Source organism: Diabrotica virgifera, chromosome 7 (genome assembly GCF_917563875.1).
Source record: "Diabrotica virgifera virgifera chromosome 7, PGI_DIABVI_V3a".
In the NCBI taxonomy this organism is placed as follows: domain Eukaryota; kingdom Metazoa; phylum Arthropoda; class Insecta; order Coleoptera; family Chrysomelidae; genus Diabrotica; species Diabrotica virgifera.
This window is the reverse complement of record NC_065449.1, coordinates 229,000,393-229,026,546: the sequence shown is the minus strand read 5'-3', so window position 1 is coordinate 229,026,546 and position 26,154 is coordinate 229,000,393. Positions and strand designations below refer to the sequence as shown.

At 32.4% G+C, this 26,154-nt stretch overlaps 1 protein-coding gene across 4 annotated transcripts in view; it reads left to right on the top strand.

The window, feature by feature from the left end:
• The window catches only part of LOC114344313 (serine/threonine-protein phosphatase 4 regulatory subunit 1), a 669,156-nt gene that overhangs the window by 476,855 nt on the left and 166,147 nt on the right, over positions 1 to 26,154 (top strand). The window lies entirely within an intron of this gene.

Sequence of the window (26,154 nt, the reverse complement as noted above, 5' to 3'; positions counted from 1 at the left end):
AACAGCAAACGTGAGCTTTTTTCCAGCTGATCATAAGAATCAGGAATACTATTCCAAGCGTTGAAAATGATCATGTCTTCCTTCTCCAGGTCATTCAAAGTAGACCACTTGTGTTGTGAACATTGTTTTCTTCTCCAATATTTCCAATTCAACACGAAGACGTGCAAATTTAGAGCGCCATACCTCCTTGTTCTTAAATAAATATTTCAAAGCTATTAATGCAAATGTTAAAAGGAGAAAATTTCAACTCGGTTATCGTAGCATTAAGAGGAATTTTAACAAATGCTAAGTTTGTAAGTTTGATAAAAGCTAATTTGTCAGAATAAGATGTAGGTAATGTTTTTCCCACCAAGTTTTTTTTAAATGAAAATATTATTGCGTTTTCCGTGGATATTTGTGCCAGAGCCGCCCTAAGAAGCCAAAGAGCCACATGCGGCTCCGGAGCCGCACTTTGCCGACCGCTGACCTAGTAGGCTATTGATTATGTACTATAGAAAGGAACTACAACGTTAACGGGGTTTTATTATTTCATATGGTCAACGAATCTCTATATATGAAAAAACCGCGGAGTGCTACCATTTAAAGGGGTGCGTTTGTGAGAAATGGGTGAATTAGTGCCTGGGCACAGGTAACATTAGGGTGAGTTCTATGAACTTTTGGTACAAACACGTCTACATAAAAATTGTTCCTGGTTAAATTTCCTATCTAAATATAACTTTTTAAAGTCAAGGATACTTTTTTTTACAAAAATATATTCAAAAGAAAAAGCACAAAGAAACCCAAAAGAAAGAAATTTTGTTTTTTGTCCCATAACTTTTGTCCACGGAGATATAGACATTGCTTCACAGAAAAAAAAACTTACATATTTTCTATTTAAAATGGTGTTTAGTAAAGGTCATTAGGATCTACAGTTTTCGAAATATGATTTTTCAAAGTTTGCCACTCACAGCAATTTTGGGCAATTTTCCTTGTTATTTCGCAAATATTGTTCTGTAACTTTTTTCTACGAAACTTTAGGCATATGCAATGGTATATGTAAGAGGAATAGAAATCAATTACCTTTAAAATGTTCTAGTGTATAATGTCGTACGACTTCTTTTAAAGAGGTTATCTTTTTTAAGATTTCATACTTTTAAGAGTTTTTATATTTTTTACGATTATTTTTTAAATTTCCCATTATAACTTTTTTTTCTACATTTAGGTATACATTATATAATAAAAAAGAAAGCTTATTCTGTTTACTTTAAAATGGTGTATTATAAAATATTCTAGAACTATTTTTGAATAAGATATGATTTTTCAAAATGTAATAAGTACTTGCATCGATTTTTGATTTTAGGATTATTTTTTAAATTTCTCATTACAACTTTTTTATGTGATTGTGTGTTATGATTGAATCTTATTTTTTATAGGTAATACTTTGGATCCACTTGACTCGGCCGGGCAAAATTCAAAATATGGATTAATTCCAATATTTACTGTCAAAGCTCCTGCACCACAAGCTTTGCTTGAAAAAATAGCATGTAAATGTACCAAAAGATGTACAAAAAACTGCGGTTGTAGGAAGATAGGAATTAGTTGTTCAATATTCTGCAAAGGGTGCATGTGCATGGGTACTAATTGTGGGAACTCTAAGATAACTGAGGTGACAGAGGAAGATATTGAAGCTAATGCTAACAAAGAGATGGACTTTGATTTTGAAAATTTTTTAAATGTCAACGTTTAAATAATTTTAACTAAAGTGATGTTTTCTAAGACTAATGTTTATGTAATTTTTGTAAAAGAAATAATTTTAAATAATACAGGTAAAAAAATTACAAAGAATCATTCGGTTTCCATTCTTTAAATATAGATGATACACCATTTTAAAGAACAGAAAATTCTTTATTGAGCAATATATAGTATATTCATGTACAAGAAAAAAAAAGTTATAATGAGAAATTGAAAAAATAATCCTAAAATCAAAAATCGTTGCCAGTACTTATTATATTTTGAAAAATAATATCTTATTCAAAAATAATCCTAGAATTTTTTGTAATACACCATTTTAAAGTAAACAAAATAAGCTTTTTTTATTATATAATATAATATATACCTAAATGTAAAAGAAAAAAGTTATAATGAAAAATTTCAAAAATAATCGTAAAAAATGTAAAAAATATTTTTTATATTAGGTATTATATGATATATAATATAATATTATATATTATATTATACAGGGTGTCCCGAAAAGATTGGTCATAAATTATACCACAGATTCTGGGGTCAAAAATAGTTTGATTGAACCTCACTTACCTATATACAATAGTGCACACAAAAAAAGTTACAGCCCTTTGAAGTTACAAAATGAAAATCGATTTTTTTTTCATATATCGAAAACTCTCAGAGATTTTTTATTAAAAATTGACATGTGGCATTTTTACGACAGCAATATCTTAAAAAAAAATTAAGTAAAATTTGTGCACCCCATACAAATTTTATGGGGGTTTTGTTCCCTTAAACCCCCCCAAACTTTTGTGTACGTTCCAATTAAATTATTATTGTGGCACTATTAGTTAAACACATTATTTTTAAAACTTTTTTGCCTCTTAGTACTTTTTCGATAAGCCAGTGTTTATCGAGATATTTTGAATATTTGTCGAATCCACCACATATTTGTATATGGTTAAGTACGGTTATAGAGACCTGTTAATAATCTGAAAATTTATTTATAATTTACATTTTTAGGTATATTTTGAAAAAGAAGCTACATCTCGATAAAACGTGACTTATGGACAAAAGACTAAGAGACAAAAGTTTGTACCACAGTTTGTAATGGTACCACAATAATAGTTTAATTGGAACGTACACAAACATTAGGGGGGTTTAAAGGAACAAAACCCCCATAAAATTTTTACGTAAATATATTGAAAAAGAAGCCGCATCTGAATAAAAACTGGCTTATCAAAAAAATACTAAGAGGCAAAAAAGTTTTAAAAACGTTGTGTTTAACTAATGGTACCACAATAATGAATTAATTGGAACGTACACAAAAGTTTGGGGGGGTTTAAGGGAACAAAATCCCCATAAATTTTTTATGGGGTGGACAAATTTCACTATAATTTTGTTTTAAGATGTTCCTGACATAAGAATTATACATCTCCATTTTCAATAAAAAATCTCTAATAGTTTTCGATATATTGAAAAAAATCGAGTTTCATTTTGTAACTTCAAAGGGCTGTAACTTTTTTTGTGAGCACATTTGTACTAAGATAAGTTAGGTTCAATCGAACTATTTTTAACCCCAGAATGTGTGGTATAATTTATGACCATTCTTTTCGGGACACCCTGTATAATAATAACGTGTGATCCAAAATTATTGTCACTGTAGGTGGCTTTGAACGACAGAGATAGCTATACAGTGCATGTCTATTCTTAATTCAGATATACTTTCCAGTTTACGTCAACTTTGCAGTGTACGTCAACTTAACAAGAAAAGTTGGGTTATGTAGTTTGTTTGATTCTATTTATTATTGTTACTTATAATTTTGTTAATTCTTTTTATTTCTGATTAAAGTTCTGTGTTAGGCTTTGACTGATTTTTTTATGTTTTATAATGTTAATCAAAATTAATTGATAAACCAATGATATAAATTCAGATTAAAACAAGACATACGTAATTTTTTGCACGGCTAGCTTTGATCCCAATAATTGTGGATTGCTCGTTATTATTTTATTTTTATATTATATTATAAAAAATAATTAAAAGCATAAAACCTTGAAAAACCATAATCTCTTTCAAAAAGAAAAAGTCGTACAACGTTATACAGTAGACCATTTTTAAGGTAATTGATTTTTATTCCTATTACGTGTACCATTGCATATACCTAAAGTTACGTAGAAAAAAGTTACAGAACAATATTTGCGAAATAACAAGGAAAATTGCCCAAAATTGCTGTGAGTGGCGAAATTTGAAAAATCATATTTCGAAAACTATAAATCCTAATTACCTGTAATAAACAACATTTTAAAGAAGAAATATGTAGGTTTTTTTTTCTGTAAAGCAATGTATATACCTATATCCTCGTGGACAAAAATTATGGGACAAAAAACAAAATTTCTTTCTTTTGGGTTTCTTTGTGCTTTTTTTTCTTTTGAATATATTTTTGTAAAAAAAAGTATCATTGACTTTAAAAAGTGATATGTAGATTGGAAATTTAACCAGGAACAATTTTTATGTAGGTATGTTTGTACCAAAAGTGCATAGAACTCACCCTAATGTAACCTGTGCCCAGGGACTAATTCACCCATTTCTCAAAAACGCACCCCTTTAGATGGTAGCACTCCACGGTTTTTTCATATATAGATGTCCATTGACCATATGAAATAATAAAACCCCGTTAACGTTGTAGTTTAGCTATCTTATTTTGAATATAATCAATAGCCTATTCGCGGTGTGCAAGTACTTGGAAAGGGAAAAGAGAAACGACCGTGCGCGAGTCGCGTAGAAATATTGCAACTATCTTAAATAATTCATATTGTCAATTGAAATTGTCAAATTGACGTATATTTCATACCTTCTGTCATTGACGCAGAAAAATTATATATTGCTCCACAATATTGATATGATATGCAATTATTATATAAAGGTAAATTTAATTAATTGTATTTTGCTTGCAGTACTGCATTTTAATAACTGATTTTATTTACTACATACAATTGTTTACGTTTGCTAAACATAACCTGCATCTTATTTTTTCTTCTTATTATTTTTTTGGACTATGGTCTTGACAATTATCCAGCAACCAGGACTAATATAATTGGCCAATATAATTAAAAGCGCGAATAAAAGTACAGAGCGTAGAAATAGAGGTCGCTGTGCCGAACTTGCACGGTCCCAATTAGGCAATCCAAACCACGTGATTTTTAATGACAGGACGTATGGCAGGCAATTCAGCGTTGCCAGAGTTGTTAAAATTGTACCAATTTGATACAATTAACAACCAAACTTTTGATACTAAAGTCTCCTAAAGTAAAAACCTAAAATTTTGTGACATAAGAAATTTGCTTCAAATAATATTAAACGACGTTTTTTTAAGTTTTTGTACAAAATGTGTTGGTTTAGTACTTTGTGTCACTATTCCAGTCATTCCGGTGCATTTACAAAAATTTCTCTGGCAACACTGCACACAAGCGATTTTATTGGATACTTTATTTAAATTAAAATTTCAAATTTAAGATACAATGTGGTATTACTAAGTACCTAAAATAATAAAATATATATTACCCCGATGATTTTACCTAAAATCTATTTTAGGGATGCTCAATATTATTTTTTATTAAACTTATAAAACATAAAATTTGTTAACCTAGCTTTCTTCAATCTTCCAAATTACTTAGTTAAAACTTTTTAACTACTTATTAAAGTTTATTGACGTAAGCAATATTTGTTACTATGTCACAGAAGTATTTAGCAATACTTACATGGACATAAAATACGAAAATTACTTTAAAATACTAAAATAACACTATATTCTCCTTTTCATGAACATTTTTCAGTGCGTCACAAATTATAGAAAAAAAGGTAAGTCCGTGATAATACACATTTATGACATTTATTCTAACGTGACATTTTAGTTAAATCTGACAGTTGTCAAATTTTATTTTCAATTTGGAATAAAACCAAATCAATTGTGTCTATTGCATTTATAAAATGGTATTTTCTTTCATTTGTATAGTCTTATAAATTGTACAGATTATATTGATAATATTATTATTTTATTTAATAAATAATTCTTTTTTGATTATGGCGCCATCTATCGACAACTAGAATAATCACCGAACTAGAATAATTACCGAAGTATTCCCAGACGTGCCTTTTTTTCTGTCACATACAATTTAATGCGTTAGAGAGAAATCGAAAAACTGTGACGCACTGAAAGATGATCATGAGAAAAAGAATACTATCATATGCCTTCAATGTATTGCATGCCAATCGCCAGACATATATTGGAATAGTTTGACAGATCGTTGGATTCCCTAATAGGTCACACGATCAAACTAGGCGAACAGAATCAAACGGCAGAAATAACTAGAACTAGTCCGAATGACTTGGGCAGCAATAGGAAGACTTAGTGATGTGTTGAAAAACAAAAAGATACCAATAAATCTAAATAAAAGGGTATTCAGCAGTTGCCTTCTATCAGTTATGATCTATGGAATGGAGACAGTGACACTTATAGGGTATCAGCCAATAGATTGAGAACGACACAGAGGGCGATCGAACGAGCTATGTTAGGAATATCTCTGAGGGAACATGAGACGACTCGAGCACAGTCTTAGTAGAGGAAGACCACAAAAACGATGGCTAGACGACATCAAAGCAAAAATGGGGAGAAACTGGCACCAAATAGCACAAATCGGAGAAGAATGGAGAACTCATGGGGAGGCCTTTGTCCAGGAGTGGATGCAAACAGGCTGAAGAAGAAGAAATTCTGGTTTAATATTTTCCTTTATTTTTGTACATTCTTTTCCTTCACTTTCGGACCTTTTGTGTATCTAAACTTATGATATCTATTCTATTTATAGTTCTGTCTAAAGGAATTATCTCTTTTCAATATGTATTTGTGCAGTATTATGCATCTTCTGCAGTTTTATTATTCTGAATTATTCTGCTATAAATGGAGAAACATTGAAAATCATTAACAAATCGAAAGAAGAGTTCTTTGGGCATAGGTAATAAAGAAAGACAAACATCCAAATTTTAATAATGGCGGTAGGATGGAAGGAAGAAGAATAATAATTAACAACAAAACTTTTAGGAATCGCTCAAAACTGGGAACTATTCGTCGAAAATGCAGCCAACCTTTTGTGACCATAAGAAGAATCTATTGCTATCAATTGCCATTGAATCTATATCAAGAAATTGCAACCATAAGAATATATCTTTCGAAAATAGTATATTCTTCAAATTACTAAAAAATCGAAAATGATTTCTGCTGACGCCAATGACGCTACGCCAATGAAAGCGCGGGGATCTACCGATAAGTCTACGGGAGTTCCCCAAAGGGTTTTTTCGTCGGGTTGTTTCCCCCAAATAACCGTTTACGTAGCCAGGGGACATATACGACGCCGTTTTGTAAATTTGTAATAAGAAATTTTGATGGGTAAATCGAACGTGAAATGTTCCAAGAATTGATTCTTATCACAAATCAGCGGGTGTTTTATCAACCAACAATTCCTGAGATTATTTGAGAGAAATAAAGGAGTATTATAGTAGAAAAGTAATTTTGTCAGAATGTGCAAAAAAGTGGCGATATCAGTGTTTAAGAAATTCGAGTAGCCGCTTTAAAGATTTAAAATAATTATTAGAAGATAAAAAATAGTAAGCAAGAGAAATTAAACTTTATTTCTAATTTTAATAGTCCAAGTAATGAAGCTTAAAATAGGACAAAACCTCGCAATTTTTACAGAATGGATCGATTTTCTTGAAAATTTGAGAATAAGTAGTGGATAGTCCAAGGATCAAAATCTATATGATCCCGAAAGGCGCTTTTACCATGGGGGTTGTTGCCACTCCCTCTCGAAGGTAAAATTTTTTTATTCTATTTTGACTGCAAAACTTGGTAAAAACGTTCATTCTAAGCAAAAAACGTTCTATACATTTTTTTCATAAAATTGATAGTTTTCGATTTATTTGCTATCGAAAGTGTTAGTTTTATATCGAAAAAATCAATGTTTTTAATAAGTTTTCTGCTAATAACTTCAAAAGTTTTTGTTTTATCAAAACAACTTTACTTAAAAAAATGTACCTTTTGAAAAAATAAACAAAACCGTTTTTTTAAATTTTCGTTAAGACCAATAGAAATCGAGCTATACTTTATTATATGTTGGCTCTTCTTCGTCAAATGCTAAATATTGTAGTTTCAAAGTCAAAAGACGGGAAAACTATGCATTTTTCGAGGACAACTTGTTCAAATTAATTTAAAGTACATAAAAAGATCTATCTTCAGATAGATGAAACAGACAGAAAAATTCCAATGAAGCTGAAGGGAAAATTCTATAAAACAGCCATAAGACCAGCTATGATGTACGGCACTGAATGTTGGGCAGTGAAAAAGAAAGAGGAACAGCGAATGCATGTGGCGGAAATGAGAATGCTTAGATGGATGAGTGGAGTGACAAAGAAGGATAAAATTAGAAATGAGTATATTAGGGGAAGTCTAGGTGTGGCACCAATTGATGCCAAAATGAGAGAGCATAGGTTAAGATGGTTTGGTCATGTTCAACGTCGAGACGTTAACCACCCAATACGAAGAATAGCTGAAGTGCAGATTCCTGGAAGGAGTAGGAGAGGAAGACCAAAGAAGACCTGGGGGGAGACGATAAGGCAGGACATGCTGGTAAAGGGGATTAACATTGATATGGCCCAGAATTGGGATAGAATTGTGTGGAGAAATGCAATTAGGGAAGCCGACCCCGCATAGGGATAAGGCAAAGAGAATGATGAAAAAGATCTATCTTCAGAAATAAAAAAGAAGTCTCTAGCTCAAAAATTAAGTGACTTATAATAAAAAGAATGTCAGTCCATATTTTTTTAGCGAAAAAGTGATCGCAAGCTACCCCCTAATCATCACCCTAATTAAAATTCGTCATTGACCTTATTCGGTCTTTTTTATTTATGTATTATTAATAGGTTCTAGAAGTTTGACCTGCTTAGAATGATTAGTTTAAAAAAAATGAGTTAAAAGCGAATAACGGATTTTTGTAGTTTGGAAAAAAGGCCTTTTCTTCAGAATAGCAAGATTAGCATCAGAGATACGAAAAAATGTTTAAATATAAAATTGTAGATTATTTAATTTCGAAAAACCTGGTTTGCAGAAATTTTTTCTACGCCAAAAATTGAGTGAGCTATTGACAATTAAAACTTGTAAAAACATGCAAAAACCACCTTTACCAACCCTTTCAAAGTCACCTCTTTTTGCGACTGATGATTTTAAAAAGATTTAATATTAATAGGCTTATAGACCTTGTAAAAACCTACAAAATTATTTTTTACTAAACTTTCTTAGATAAAAAATAAAAAAGTTACGGTTAAAAAATCAATATATTTTTTTGAAAAAAAAAAAGGAGAAATCCAATTGGAAGCATAATAATGTAAGTTAGCTGTGTTTTTAGTCATTCTCCTTATTCATTCTTATTTATTTATGTATTATTAATAGATTCTAGAAGTTTAACTGGCTTAGAATGATCAGTTTTTAAAAAACTGGAGTTAAAATCGAATAACGAATTTTTGTAGTTTGGTAAAAAATTCCATTTTCTTCAGAATAGAAATATTTGCATCAAAGATACGAAAAAAATATAAAATTGTAGGTTATTTAATTCCCAATAACTTGGTTTGAAAAAAAAATTTTCTACGGCAAAAATTGAGTGAATTGTAACTGAGTATCTCGAAAAACATTGATCTTTTCTATACAAAACTAACACTTTCGATAGCGAATAAATCGCAAACTATTAATTTTATCAAAAAAATGTATAGAACATTTTTTGCTTAGAATGAATGTTTTTATCAACTTTTGCGGTCAAAATATAATAAATAATTTCCACCCCCGAGATGGGGTGGCAACCACCCCCATGCTAAAAGCGCCTTTCGGAATCATATAGATTTTGATCCTTGGACTATCCACTACTTATTCTCAAATTTTCAAGCAAATCGATCCATTCTGTAAAAATTGCGAGGTGAAAAGCTTCGGTTCCTGGACTATAAGGACAAAAAACAAGTTTATTATCGGAACGAAATACAAAATTATTCTGCACATCGTATTTGAAACAATATTTGGTTAAAATATCCAATTTTTGTTAGTAAAAAAATTAATTAATTTGTCTGGACTAAATTACGGTTCTGTTGACATACGAGAAGACTTGGTATTCACACAATGTTGCCAAACTGAATATTGTTATTTTCGGTTTAAATTTTCTAGTCAAATTCAGAGTCTACTATAAGTAAGTGTTGTTTGCTTACTACCTAAACTTTTTTTTAGCTAAAATTAATCAGATTATAACCTAGCTGCGGCTTCTTTAAATCGCATAATAAATGGTTTTTTGGTTCTTTGCGGAAAAATATTACGAGAACATGCGGACGATACACAATAGGCATTCACGCTCAGAAAGACGAACAAATGACAATACATACATCTTGAGATAAATAATAGAAAGAAAAATAGAGGAGGAGGAGGAAGTGTATTTCATTTTAATAGATTTGCTGTCGGAAAATGAAATATGGAAATGCCTAGACGACATGCAAATACATACCGAGAAAACTAACAAGTGCTTTAAAATCCACGTATAAGACGTTACTGTGTGAAGGTGAGATCAAAATTCGAAATGAGAAAATATTCGAATACTAATGAATAAATTGTTCAAACGCATAAGAGATAGAAGTTTTAAACTAAACATATAGACGGAGAGCTAGAGGCGAAAAATCATCGTCATAAGTAATATGGACTTTTTCCTGTGAAATGTGTCCATTGTATATTGACAATTATAACCCCTTTCAGGCTGACACCTCAGTGGATACAGGAAGTAGCAATATGGGATGAAAGGGGAAAGTTAGTGCAGTCATTAAAGGTTTTCACCTCCTATTTTGTTAAACCTCCATAGATTTGCATGAAAATTGGTGACTAGTTAGAGCATACCTCAAGAAACAAAACTGATTTGGTGCCACTTGCACTTTTACCCTGGTGGTGAATACCAGCGGATGAAAACTATTTTAATAAAAATAACCCCACAAATCGATAGAGGGACAAATTTTAAGTAAAGTTTGTTATATCATGTTATTAAAATAAATCAATACTTTTTGAGTTATTAAAGATCAAAGATTTGTCTATTTAAGAGCATATGCGTGAAGTTACGGATGATAAAAAGAACATGTTAATTAATTGTATGTTAGTAAAATATTATTTTTATATTATTTCGATATTTAATTGAATTATTTTTTTCATTATAAACTGAATATGTCCAGAAACTGGGGTGTCCAATAATGGGTACATTTGACATATTCGAATACACTTTTGCTCAATTTATAATATCGAAATAATATAAAAATAATATTTTAATAACATACAATTAATTAATATGTTTTTTTAACATCCGTAACTTCACGCATGTGCTCTTAAACAGACAAATCTTTGATCTTTAATAACTCAAAAAGTATTGATTTATTTTAATAACATGATATAACAAATTTTACTTATAATTTGCCCCTCTATCGATTTGTGGGATTATTTTTAATATAATCGTTTTCGCCCCCGAGAAGGGGTGGTATCCACCCCCAGGGTAAAAGGGCAAGTTAGCACCAAATCATTTTTATTTCCTAAGGTATGTTCTCTAACTAGTCACCAATTTTCATGCAAATCGACGGAGGTTTAACAAAATAGGAGGTGAAAACCTTTAAAGACTACACTAACTTTCCCCTTTCATCCCTTATTGCTACTTCCTGTATCCACTGAGGTGTCAGCCTGAAAGGGGTCATAATTATCAATATACAATAGACACATTTCACATGCCAAACTCCATATTACTTATGACGATGATTTTTCGGCTCTAGCTCTTAGACTAATAATGATGAATCTTTTAATAAGGCCATCAACTCTTAAGTTATAAAAATTAAAGGAATTAGCACAACATGATATGGAAAGGCGAAAAATTATGAAATCCTGGGTACAAAAATTCAAAATAGGGAAAATATCAAATAAATCCACCAAAATATATCAAGACCTAGGACAAAAAAATATAGACAGAATAAACAGTGTCACAATTAGATGCAACTAACTAAATAATTACAGGACTATAATTAGGGCCTACAATACCGAACTAAAATATAAATACCGGTACATATTTGAAATTTGAAATATCGGGATACCGGTATTAAGACCGGTATTATTAATAAAAAATTTACTAGTTATATTTTTACTTACCTCAGTTAGGAATAGGAAGATATTGGACGGGATATTTCTTGCACAACTTCCATATCTTCTATAGATTGTCTGTGTGACTAGAGATGACTAGTTTTTGAAACTAGAGATGATATACCAGTATGTCTAATATTTATATTGCTTGTAGTAATACTAGCATTTAACTCTATAATAATTCCATTACCATCTTCTTCGTCGATATCGTCGTCATTGCTATCATTGTCATCGTCAACATCATTAACATCGTCATCATTATAATTTTCGCTGGGAAAGGCCCGATTGAAAAAGGTCAGTTGGTCGCCCAAGAAAGAGATGGAAGGACGCAGTAGTCAGTGATCTACGCAAAATGGGAGTACAGCAATGGGAAATAGCGGCTCAGGACCGACAACAATGGAGGGAAATAGTAAACGCGGCAAGACTCACATAGAGTTGTAGAGCCAAATGATGATGATGATGATGATCATTATAATTTTGCTCCACAACATCAATATCCACACTCAGGTTCAAAGTTGACTTATACAAAACATCAGTAATTGCTAAATTTATACAATGTGCCATACATTGATGATGTTCAGCCTCTATAATTTTTCCTAATTTTACAATGACCGACGCACCGTCAGTAGTTACTCCAACTTCTCCTTATGTTGTGCATAAATTCAATTTTTATATACTAATGTAATACCAAAATACCGGTATTTTTATATAAATATCGGTTTTTAATAACGGACAAAAATCGTCCGGGATTCCGGTATTCGGGATCCCGGAATCCCGGTATTGTAAGCCCTAACTATAATAGTATTAAGATTAATACTTTGGAAATGAAACAAGTTACACGAATAACAGGAAAACGGAGCTAAATAAAGTATGAAAAGGAAAAATAAATTAAGCACACAATGGTCCAGAAACCGAAAAATGATACCATGAGAAACAAAACGTTGGCAACAGAAAATCCGGGAGGAAAAGATGTAAGGAAACCCTAGAATAGCGACGGGATCTGATAAAACAATGCTTGAAAAATAGGAGCGTGAAACCAAAAATATAACTCATCACATTAAAAGATATACAGGAAAAATATTACACAAACGATATACAAGTATGTAGATGCGCTTAAAAGAAAGAGAGTACGAATTAGGTGCATTCAAGAAACGAAGTGAAAATGACAATGGGTGAAAGAATTATGTGAAGGATACAGATTGTGGTACACAAGGAAAGATAACACTAGGAATGGACTTCTAGTATAATTTGATATAATTTGACAGCGTGAACTGTAGAAAGGTAGGATAAGCATATTCCGTATTAAAAGACAGATATCTACAGAGTAAGGATATACGGGGTACGTTCAGTATGTTCAGTTGATGATTTAAATGAAAAGAGATATAGTAAATAGCAGATAATTATTAATGAAATATTAAAGAAAATAAAGTAAAATAGTTATTTAAAAATAAAATATCAAAGATGTGACGTTTGTAACGTTACACCTTTTATAATTTTATAAGGTTTATTGTTACTTATTATTTCTCCGCCCATGGACTAGATACCTACTTGATGATTAATGAGAATAATTACGTTAAAAATACCTGTATCTGTTCTAATCAAAGTAATACACTAAAGTAATAATAAACTGTCAAAACGTCGGATAATATCAAAGTAAACCTAATTTATTATACGTTTATATATCAACTTGTTGCTTGTTAAATAAATAAAATATATTTTATTTTTTTGTTCCAGGTGAGTTCACATTGCAATTTAACAGTATGTAAGTAGCCATAATATACATTACTTAATATTTGTAAAGTCAATGAACATTCTCTCCATAAAAAGTCAATTACATACTATTTACGACGCTACCATAAGATACACCAATACCATATGATTTTTTGTTTACTTTCTGTATTTTTTCATCAGCTGTCTTATATTGAGAATTGTAGTATTATGATCCTGTAGTTGTAGTTTATGCATTGTTGTATGTCCCTTTTGTCTGACATTTGTCTCATTTGCATCATTCTTATGGTCTACTTGTTCCTGCCTCTGCTAGAGCTGGGCACACTTCCACAGGAATATCATCTGGTTCAACTGCTTTACCCTTCTTTATTTTTTGAGGAGCTTTAACAATTTCCTCATTTGTTATTTTGGTAACTGTTGCTGTTAGTGTTTCCGTTAGCCCAACTGGTATCCTGATAAATTCTTCATTTAATAAACTGTCGAAGCAAATTTTCCATCTCTTTTTGACATCTTTTTCATGAACTATTAGGTCTGGATCCCGCGTATGAAAAAAAAGTTGATTAATAGCAAGCTGAAAATTTGTTAATAGCTAAGGGTGTCTAGTCGGACTAACTTTGATATATGGGAACACTGGAACAGGGGAAGTTTTAATTGTGGAACAGGTTAAAAATTTGGAACGGTCAGACCACGAAAACGGCACATTTATTTTGTCCGACAGAACAGACTTAAACTCTCCGAACAGAGATTAAACTCTCATGAAAAAATCAGACTGCTATTTATGTAGAATATGTCAAATGACAGGAATTATGACAGGCGATAAATAGCAGTCTGATTTTTGCATGAGAGTTTAATCTCTGTTCGGAGAGTTTGAAGTCTATTCTGTCGGACAACATAAATGTGATGTTTTCGTGGTCTGACCGTTCAAATTTTTAACCTGTTCCACAATTAAAACTGCCCTGTTCCAGTGTTCCCATATATCAAAGTTTATCCGACTAGACATCCTTAAGCTGTTAACAAATTTTCAGCTTGCTATTGATCAGTTTTTTTTTCATACGGGGAATCCAGACCTATATTATTTTATTATTCTTATCTCGGATACATCTAACCTGATTAAAATCTTTGGTTTTTATTGCTCTGCTTGGCTATTTTATATTATATCTTTGTTTCTCCTTCCCTGTTATCAAATTGTTCTTATCGATTTGTATACGGTTCTGCTTAAGCTCCATGCTCTTGTTTCCTTTTTGGCAACCTTATACAGTAGAACCCTGCAAATCCGAACCCTGCTAATCCGAACGTTCGGCACATCCGAATCAACGGAAAGTGAATTTTTTTTTTTAAATTCAAGACAAAAACTTAAACAACATGTCCACAGAGAACGGCAGTTCTCACCAGTGGCGCACAACACCCCTACAAGCGACACTATATATACACGAAATTTTCGATTTTCTAAACCTGACTGAATTGAAAATTGGGCCAAATCCCATATTAAAGTTTAGGAAAAGACTCGTCCATCCATATGTTACTTCTCCATTTTGGTCCAAGGGTGTGGATTTTACGGCCCTTCCCATTTAAAGCCTGTTTTTCGTTCTCGTCCCCAAAACTCCCAAAAATTTCAAAAATTTAAGCCCGACCTTTGCGGCTTCTGATAGCATAGATCATTACCTTTCCAACGCATGTTTAATTTTGAAAATCGGTTATACCATTCAAAAGTTATCGAGCTCAGAAATATGACTCAATTTTTATTTAAAAAATGGAAAATGTTTGTGGATATGTATGTATGTATGTATGTATGTATGTATGTGTGTGGAAAAGTTAAACCGATCTGAATTTTTTTTTCTGTGTTTCAAGAGGGTGTGAGGGCCGATTCAGAACCGGTCTAATTTTTGACTTCTGACTACCCGTAAGTTAGCTAGAGGACTAGGTAAATACAAAATAGCATATTTTTTGGGCGTATATATCTTAGGTTCAAGGAAAGACAGGAAAACCGCAAATACACCAAATCAATAGGGTTGAGTTAAGCTTTCAAATGGCGTTCAAGTGATCAAGCTGAGACATACGCAGTGCTCACCATAGCCAAAAAACTGAAAAATTAAACTTTGAAAATTTTGGTTTTTCGACAATGACTCAAAATTTCAACCTACGAATTTCGCCAATAACTGAGCGTTTGTAGAAGAACTCAGGACGCGTCTAACGGTGTATACCTTATATCTGGGAAAATTCGAATTTTTTAGTTATAGGCTTCATAAGTATGATCAAATCTATTTCTTATGGGAAAAAACGGTTTTTCAAGCTCAATAATTCCTGTAATACGTTCAGTTATCATAGTCGATCGTGGATGCATCAGATACTACTTGTCAATACGTTTCAAATTCATGTTTAGTGATCAACATCAGGTAAGCCGTTCAGAAGTTATAGAGCTCCAAAAGTAGAATTAGTCCAGGAACTGAAATTTTTCACTTCGCAGTTTTTACAGAATGGATCGATTTGCTTAAAAATTTGACAATAAGTAGTGGATAGTCCAAGGATCAAAATCTATATGATGCCGAAAGACGCTTTTACCATGGGGTGGTTGCCACCTCATCTCGAGAGTGGAATTTTTTTTATATTTTGACCACAAATGCTGGTAAAAATATTAATTATAAGCAAAAAATGCATTATAAATTTTTTTGATAAAATTAATAGTTTTCGATTTATTAGTTATCGAAGCTGTTAGTTTTATATCGGAAAGATTACCAGATAACGGCAGTTCTCGCCAGTGGCGCAGAAATACACCCCCTACACGCGACACTATTATATATACGAAATCTTCAAGTTCAAAAAAAGACTCACCCATTCATATGTCAACCATCCATTCTGGTCCAAGGGTGTCGATTTTACGGCCCTTCCTATTTAGGGTCTGTTTTTCGTTCTGGTCCCCAAAACTCCCAAAAACTTCGAAAATTTAAGTCAGACTTTTGCGGCTTCTAACAGTACTGATCATTACCTTTCCAACGCATGTCTAATTTTGAACATTACCAGAGAACGGCAGTTCTCGCCAGTGGCGCACACCCACACCACCCTACACGCGACACTATATATACACAAAATTTTCGATTTTCTAAATCTGACTGAATTGAAAATTGGGCCAACTCCCATCTTAAAGTTCAGAAAAGATTCACCCATTTATATGTCAACCATCGATTTTGGTCCAAGGGTGTAGATTTTACGGCCCTTCCTATTTAGGGCCTCTTTTTCGTTCTCGTCACCAAAACTCCCAAAAAGTTTAAAAATTTGTCCAACTTTTACGGCTTCTAATAGAACTGATCATTACCTTTCCAATGCATGTCTAATTTTGAAAATCGGTTATACCATTCAAAAGTTATAGAGCTTAGAAATGTGACTCAATTTTTATTTAAAAAAGGGAAAATGTTTGTGGATATGTATGTATGTGTGTTTGAAAGTTAAACCGATTTGATATTTTTCTCTGTGTTTAAAGAGGGGGTCAGGGCCGATTTAGAACCGGTGTAGTTTGTTACTTTTGACGACCCATAAGCCAGCTATAAGACTTGGTAAGTACAAAACGGCATATTTTTGGGGGTATATATATGCGGATCACGAAGAGGCAGGAGAACCGCGAATACATCAAATCAATAGCGTTGACTTAAGCTTTCAAATGGTGTCTAAGCCGTCAGGATCAGATATATACACGGCTCAGTATAGCCGAAAAACTGAAAAACTAAACTTTGAAATTTTTTTTTTCGACAATTACTCAACATTTTAACGTACGAATTGCTCCAATAACTTAAGGTTTGTAGAAGGACTCAAGACGAATCTAACGATGTATACCTCATATCCGGGAAAATTCGAATGTTTAGTTATAGGCTTCATAAATATGATAAAATCTATTTCCTGTGGGAAAAACGGTTTCGAAAGCTCAATAATTCCTGTAATAGCTTCAGTTATCATACTTGACCTTAGATCCATCAGATACTACTGGTTAATACGTTTCAAACTCATGTTTACTGATCAAAATCGGTTAAGCCGTTTAGAATTTATTAAGATACAAAAGTATAATACAATTAACGATTATTCCCCAAATGGTTTATGTAGTTGTAGTAGTTACGACGCTAAATTTGATCTGGCAACGGGCAATCCGACTTCATTTACCGGCCATCTCAATATATTTTTTTTTCATTCTATTTCGAATAGAAAAAAATCTAGTGTACATTCGATTGACACTAGATCATTTGGGAGATAATGCAACAAAGGTGACAATTTATAAAGCTTGACGTGTAATAGGGGAACATTGCATTCAACTTCATACATTTAATTTATAAATACCTTTGAAAAACTCCTGATACAAGAATAAAAAACCGCTAAACGCCGTAAAAATGAGTGGCGCATAAAATATTCCAGTTACAAAAGATCTGATATGAATGTTACGTGGCGCGAAAATGGATTTTCATTTGATGCAAAACAAAATTTTAGTTTTATTTTAAAATATTTTTCCATATTTGCTAAATTTGAAGTAAACGCGCCACAAAAGAGTTTCAAAATTCAAACTGTACCAAAGTTACTCTTTTGTGGCGCGTTTACTTCAAATTTAGCAAATATTATGGAAAAATATTTTAAAATAAAACTAAAATTTTGTTTTGCATCAAATGAAAATCCATTTTCGCGCCACGTAACATTCATATCAGATCTTTTGTAACTGGAATATTTTATGCGCCACTCATTTTTACGGCGTTTAGCGGTTTTTTATTCTTGTTTATTATACAGAGTAAAACCAGATTATTGAACAATGTAGGATTACTAGAACTTTGACTTTTAAAATGTCTTCAAAATAAATGCATACTTTATACGTAGTGCTTATAAAGGTTAAACATAAACTTACGTCGGTTCTCTTGTAGTTAACTTATGTCCAAAAATATTGCCCACATTCTTACGAGAACGTTTGCAGCCCTATGGCGCATTCTTAAAGAAGTCGGTCACTTTCTTCTGATGCATGGAGGTGTAGCGACTTGACGCAGCAATGTTAAACCATTTAAAACATTACATCGATCGGTAACGCAGCAGAGTTCTGCTCCACGTAACGTAGAGCCACATCCAGAGCTTTAGTGGCATCTGCGTGTGTCACTCGACCTAGCAGCGAAACATCTTCCTCGCTTTCTTCGTCTTCATTAGGTTCTCCTTGAGGTTGAACCTACAATGTCTTCATCAGTAAATTCTTGGTGTCCATTGTCGGCAGCTTCAATCCATTCTGTAATGACACTATCTTCTTCGTTTTCGCATCCTGGAAGTTGTGGTACGACTTCTAGGAGATCATCTTGTAATGGAGCGTGGAAAAAGGGACCTTCTTTAAATTGTAAATCTAGCCACAACTTCTTTCACGATTTTCTAATCTAACTAGCAGGGCAGTTGTCCCAGGCCTCAGCCACCCAATAAATGACATCTTTTATAGTGATTTTTTTTCAGGTTGTCAGTAATGAAACTTTCCTCGCCTTCTAATACAGTCCGTACCAATTTTTTTGTATAGTAAAGTTTTATAAACTGCAGAACACACTGGTCCATGGGTTGCACTAACGAGGTCACATTTGCTGGTAGGAAAACAGCTTTAATTTCATCACATATAAGCTCCATTACTTCAGGGGTAAAGTAGTATTGTCTAAGAAAAATAGAGCTCTTTTGGGAATTTGCGGGGATCTACTGTAGTTTTGAATATCTGTGTCCGACATAGTTTCTTGACATTGTTTATATAGCTTTCTTTTCTCGTTTTTTAACTTCGTTCTTTCCTAAGGTTTTTCCAAATATTTAAATAACAGTGTATCTAATAATAGTGGTAATATTCCTCCAAATTGTATTAGGAATTCCTTTCGTGTTTCAGCACATTTTTTCTGCTATTTTGGCCTAAATAAACCTTTCTCAATGTTCAGTACAAAGAACTTCTGTGATTGGCTCAAAATATCAATAACTATTACCTTGCAGTCCTTACACTCACGAACATCTCCCGGAACGAACCATGGCCGATGAAAAACGCTGTCGTACGCCCACCTAAACTTTACGCAGACAGGATTTCTCTCAACGCCATGGTTCGCTCCGGGAGATGTATATCTTCTTTTGTTTAATGAAATATTAAAGCTTCTTCAAATTCCCTGTGAATTTAGGAGCAGTATTGTCCAAACCAGCCTTACACCTAAAGGTAGAAAGGCTTAGGACTAAGTAAGTAAGTATTGTCCAAACCACCGATGATCTATGCTACTCTGGTCTTCACTAGTTGCCCCATCCATAACCTAAATATTCACTTCACGAAGATACTTCATTACTTGTACAGCAATATATGGTAAAGCATTGTCATCCATAAAGACCAAATTTTTGCCAATAAAATTTAGTAAACGACGTACCATGATCTTCTGATTATCTTTCATCATCCTCATCATCATCACTGGCTCGACAACCCTTTCTGGGTCTTGGCCTGTTCCAGTATTCTTCTCCATTCTGATCTGTTTCGTGCTTTTTTTCTTCAGTTTTTTATTTTTAAGGTTATTATATCATTTTTTATTTGTTCTAAATATCTCAACTTCGGTCTTCCTCTTGTTCTTTTTCCTACTGGCATCTGTTTGAATATTTTGTTTGGTATTTCGCCTTCTTCCATTCTTTCTACATGTCCCATCCAACGCAACCGTCCTATTTAATAAATGTTATGATATCCGGATCCTGGTATATTTTGTATAGTTCAAAGTTGTACCTTCTTCGCCAAATTCCGTTTTCTTTTGGGCCCTTATATATGTGTCGCAAGATTTTTTTTCAAAGGTGGCTAGCAATGTTTCCTCTCTTTTAGTGAGTGTCCAGGTTTCTGAGCCGTATGTGAGTACCGGTCTTATTAAGGTTTTGTATATTTGGCATTTTCTTTTTCTTGCGACGTTATCTGATCTTAGTTGCCGAATTAAGCCATGATAAATTTTATTGGCAATAAATATTCGCCTCTTCACTTCCTCCGCTACGTTATTATCAGACGTGACTAGGGATCCCAAGTATGTAAAGTTTTTTACCCCCTCAATGTTGTATTCTCCTATTGTTATATTTTGTGGCTGCCTTATTTCTGCATTTTTACTTACCTGAATATATTTTGTTTTGTTCTGGTTGATTTTAAGGCCACTATTTTGTGCAGCTCGTTCTATTTGATTGAATGCCTCTATCATTTCTCTTCTTGATCTTGCGATTATGTCAACATCATCTGCAAATGCTAGTATCTGCACACTTTTATTAATGATTGTTCATCGAGTATTGACTGTTGTGTCCCTCATTATTTTCTCGAGTACGATGTTGAACTGTTGAATTTAGGAGCAGTATTGTCCAAACCACCGATGATCTATGGTACTCTGGTCTTCACTAGTTGCCCCCTCCATAACCTAAATATTCACTTCACGAAGATATTTCATTGCTTGTACAGCAATATATGGTCGAGCATTGTCATCCATAAAGACCAAATTGTTGCCAATAAAATTTAGTAAACGACGTACCATGATCTTCTGATGATCTTTGCTTGATATGAAACACATGCAAACTTCTTAAGCCGTACCTACTGTTACTATGCTATGGATGAAACTTGGGTACATCTATACAATCCAGAAACAAAGCAGCAATCTTTTAAAAATTTACTGTAAAAGTTCTTGCTTCAGTTTTTTGTGATTTTCAGGTAGTAGGTACTGAGGCTATTGATTATGTTCAAAATAAGAGAGCTAAAGGAACTATGTACAACGTTAACGGGATTTTATTGTCTCATATTGTCAATGGACCTTTAAATTTGAAAAAACCGCGGAGTGCTACCATTTAAATGGGTGCGTTTTTGAGAAATGGGTGAATTAGTCCCTAGGCACAGGGTGAATTAGGGTGAGTTCTATTCACTTTTGGTACAAACACTTCTACAGGAAAATTGTTACAGGTTAAATTTACTATCGAAATATCATATCTTAAAGTCAAAGGTATTTTTTTTTACAAATAGATTCAAAAGAAAATCAAGAAAAAAACACGAAAGATAGCAATTTTGTTTTTTGCCCCATAACTTTTTTCCACAGGGATATAGGTATAGGCAATGCTTCAGCGAAAAATAACTTCCATCGTTCCTCTTTAAAAAGACGTTTGGTAGAAGTCTCTAGGATTTATAGTTTCTGAAATAATATTTTTTAAAGTTTGCCACTCACAGAATTTTTGAGTCATTTTCCCTATTATTTCGCAAACATTGTTCTGTAACTTTTTTCTACGTATTTCTAGGTATATGCAATGGTACATTTAGTAGAAAGAGAAGTCAAAACCATTTAAAATGGTCTATTGTATAAGGTTGTACGACTATTTTTAAACAAGTTATGCTTTTTCAAGATTTTATCTTTTAACGATTTTTGATATTTTTTATGATTATTTTTTAAATTTCTCATTATGACTTATTTCCTTGTACATTTAGGTATATATATTGTGGAATAAAAAAAGCTTATTTTCTTTACTTTAAAATGGAGTATTGCAAACACCTCTAGGACTATTTTTAAACAAGATATCCGTAGGATATCCAATAGTATCCGTAATTTGTGAAAAATTTTTATTTTTTTATTTTTTTTTTCAATTAGAAGAACATAATTGCATATTGTAACATAATTTTTAATTCCAAATAACTTTTCTTAATAACACTTTTCGATATTGTGAAATATAAAGGTACTTTACTCTTGAGCGAAATTTATATTTTTTAACATACCTCGTACACTATTGATAAAATTTTATATCTGATGATTACATCTTAGGTTTTAGACTATGCAGAGCATTTTATAAAGAATAATTTTTCTCATAAAGTTAATAAATTAGTTAAATAAGTTTTGCATATGGTTCCAACTTAGTAGGACCTATTGCATGTGTATATGTTAAAATTTGAAAAACCATATCTTGCTTAAAAATAGTCATACTTCTACTAGCCTTCTACGATAGACCATTTTAAGGGTAATTGACTTTTCTTCCTACTAAATGTAACATTGCATATACCTAAAGCTGCGTAAAAAAAGTTACAGAATGTTTGCGAAGTAACAAGAAAAATGGTCCAAAATCGCTGTGAGTGGCGAAATTTGAAAAATCATATTTTAAAAACTATAACTCATACAGACTTATACCAAACGTCATTTTAAAGAGGAAGGATGGAAGTTTTTTTTCTCTGAAGCAATGCCTATACCTATATCACCGTGGAAAAAAGTTATGGGGCAAGAAAAAAAATGCTACCTTTCGTGTTTTTTTCTTGCTTTTCTTTTGAGTATATTTTTGTAAAAAAAGATATTTTTGACTTTAAAATGTGATATTTCGATAGTAAATTTAACCTGGAAAATTTTTCCTGTAGACGTCATAAAACGTGCATAGAACTCACACTAATTCATCCTCTGCCTAGGGACTAATTCACCCCTTTCTCAAAAACGCACCCCTTTAAACGGTAGCACTTTACGGTTTTTTCATATTTAGAGGTCCATTGACTATATGAAACAATAAAACCCCTTTAACGTTGTAGTTCCTTTCTAAAATACATAATATGTAATAGCTTAACTTTTATGTTTAAACGGAGAGTATGTGGATTATAAAATATTTTGACTATTTTTCAATATATCCTCGTATATAGTGACGAGTGCTCTAATAACCGGCAAAATAACGCAAAAGATGGAAAACATAATACATTGTGGAATAAAAAGAGATGAAACTAGTAGAGGTGGAAATTATCGATATAAACGTATAAATTAACATAACATTACATAGTTACCCACATTTGACGTCTGTGACAGGAGTATTTTATAGAATTCTCCTATCACAGTGACAGTTTTCATACACCTCCGATACGTCTAAAGGTGGGAAACTACGTAATGTAATGTTAATTTATACGTTTATATCGATAATTTCCACCTCTACTAGTTTCATCTCTTTTTATTTCACAATGTATTGTTTTCCATCTTTTGCGTTATTTTGTCGGTTATTAGAGCGCGCCAATCACTGTATCTACATATAAAAGAAAACTGTCTTCCGACTTTTCACGAAACTTACAATCTGAACTAACGCCAACTGTTTCGGTAGCCACTTATTTTTTCCAATTGATCGCAGAAATCATATTTGGTATTTCACAGTGTGTCAACGGGATTCTGAATTTTCCTTAGCTAATTAAAGAACCAGTTGTATATTATTTAATGCAGGTAGTGTGAGAAATTGTTGGGAACGTGACATAGACGGCATTTACCTATTACAAGGCTCATTTTTCACTAAATACCGTAACTAACCGAATAATTTGAAATAATTTCCGTCGACTTTCTCATTGTTTTCAGGCTACACATCACAGGATGTAATAAACTAGTCGAAAATGAATATATATTTCTTGAATTAGAAATCTCTCATTATGGTTCAACGAAATTAATTAAAATAGTACGTTAAATAGTATCGTAAGCCAAAAAAATAGTAACTTAAATAGTAACCTCAATTTATAAAATTAGGGAATCCATCGACCTGTCAAAGTTAAATCACGTGATCTTTGGTTGGCACACAAAACTGTTCTTAACCTAAACTCAATGTAATTATTGATTTTTCTTATTTGTTTTTTGTCGTGATTTTGAGGTAGTATAGTATTTAAAGACATTCATTAGATTAATTATTTTATAAACTTTACGTTTTTGGTGATTTTGAGTGCTGACAACATGCCTGTGACTTGTATATTAGTGAACTGTGGAAGTCCAACTGATCGGGATAATGTTAATTTTAATTTGTTTTTTGTCCTGATTTTGAGCTAATATAGTATTTAAAGACATTCATTAGATTAATTATTTTATAAACTTTACGTTCTTGGTGGTTTTGAGTGCTGACAACATGCCTGTCACTTGTATAATAGTGAACTGTGCAAGTCCAACTGATCAGAATAATGTTAATTTTAATTTGTTTTTTGTCGTGATTTTGAGCTTAATATAGTATTTAAAGACATTCATTAGATTAATTATTTTATAAACTTTACGTTTTTGGTGATTTTGAGTGCTGACAACATGCCTGTGACTTGTATAGTAGTGAACTGTGGAAGTCCAACTGATCAGAATAATGTTAATTTTAATTTGTTTTTTGTCGTGATTTTGAGCGTAATATAGTATTTAAAGACATTCATTAGATTGATTATTTTATAAACTTTTCATTTGTGGTGATTTTAAGTGCTGAAAACATGCCTGTAATCTGTATAGTAGTGAACTGTGGAAGTCGAGCTGATCGGATAATGTTAATTTTTTTCGTGTTCCCTCTATAGGGCTTTTCATTCACAGTCATTTGTTTTGAGCTTCTGTCATATGTCGTATAATCCGTGTATAGTAATATTATACACGGATTATACAACATCTGACAGAAGCTCGAAACAAATGACAATCGATGAAAAGCCATATTAGAAACTCATTTATGTTTCCTCACCCAACTAAATTGTCAAATAACAGGACGCACTCATGCTAGGAATTATGGTTTTTATTAATATTATTACAATTATTTATATGTGACACTAACGTAACTAGTGACATTCATTTTTAGGCCAATGTGACAAACTTTATTAATAGTACTAAATTTTAACATTTATCCCCTATTTTGTTAAAACAATATTATTTTGTTTTTCATTCTATTCAAAATAAATGCAGTTTTGACAGGGAATTTGTTTTGTTATTTATTTATTCCATATAGACCTGGATCCCGCGTACCAAAAAAAAGTTGATTAATAGCAAACTGAAAATTTATTAATAGCTTAATGGTGTCTAGTCCGACAAACTTCGATGTACGGGGACACTGGAAGTTTTAACTGTGGAACAGGTTAAAAATTTGGAACGTCAAACTACGAAAATGTTTATGTAATTTGTCAGATAAAACTTCCAATTGATTTGCTACCAATTCATTAAACTCTCATGCGAAAACCAGACTGATGAAAAAATCACCAACTGGGCATTTTAATGAGTAGAACACGAAGACCATGTCAAACTACAGGAATCATGTTGGTTAGTAATAGCAGTCTGATTTTTGCATGAGAATTTAATGAAAGGATAACAGATCAATTGGATGTTCTGTCCGACAAAATATATGGGATGTTTTTGTAATCTGATGTTCCAAATCTGAGTTTCCAAACTGTTTCACAATTAAAACTACCCCTGTTCCAGTGTCACAATACATCAAAGTTTGTCCAACTGGACACCGTTAAGCTATTAACAAATTTTCAGCTTGCTATTAATCATTTTTGTGGTACACGGGATCCAGACCTAATAGGTTTGTTCATAGTACGACACAAACGATTAGCAACTGCTGCTAACCATCAGATGCATGAGCAGTTAACAGTTAGCGTTGTGCAGTTAATAGTTAGCATTCATAGACTACGAATGCACATGTGTCTGATGGTTGGCAAGAGTTGCTGATCGTTCTACGAACAAACCTATCAGTAAGCACAATTTGTGATATCCATGGGTAGTTACTAACAGAAAGAGGCAGG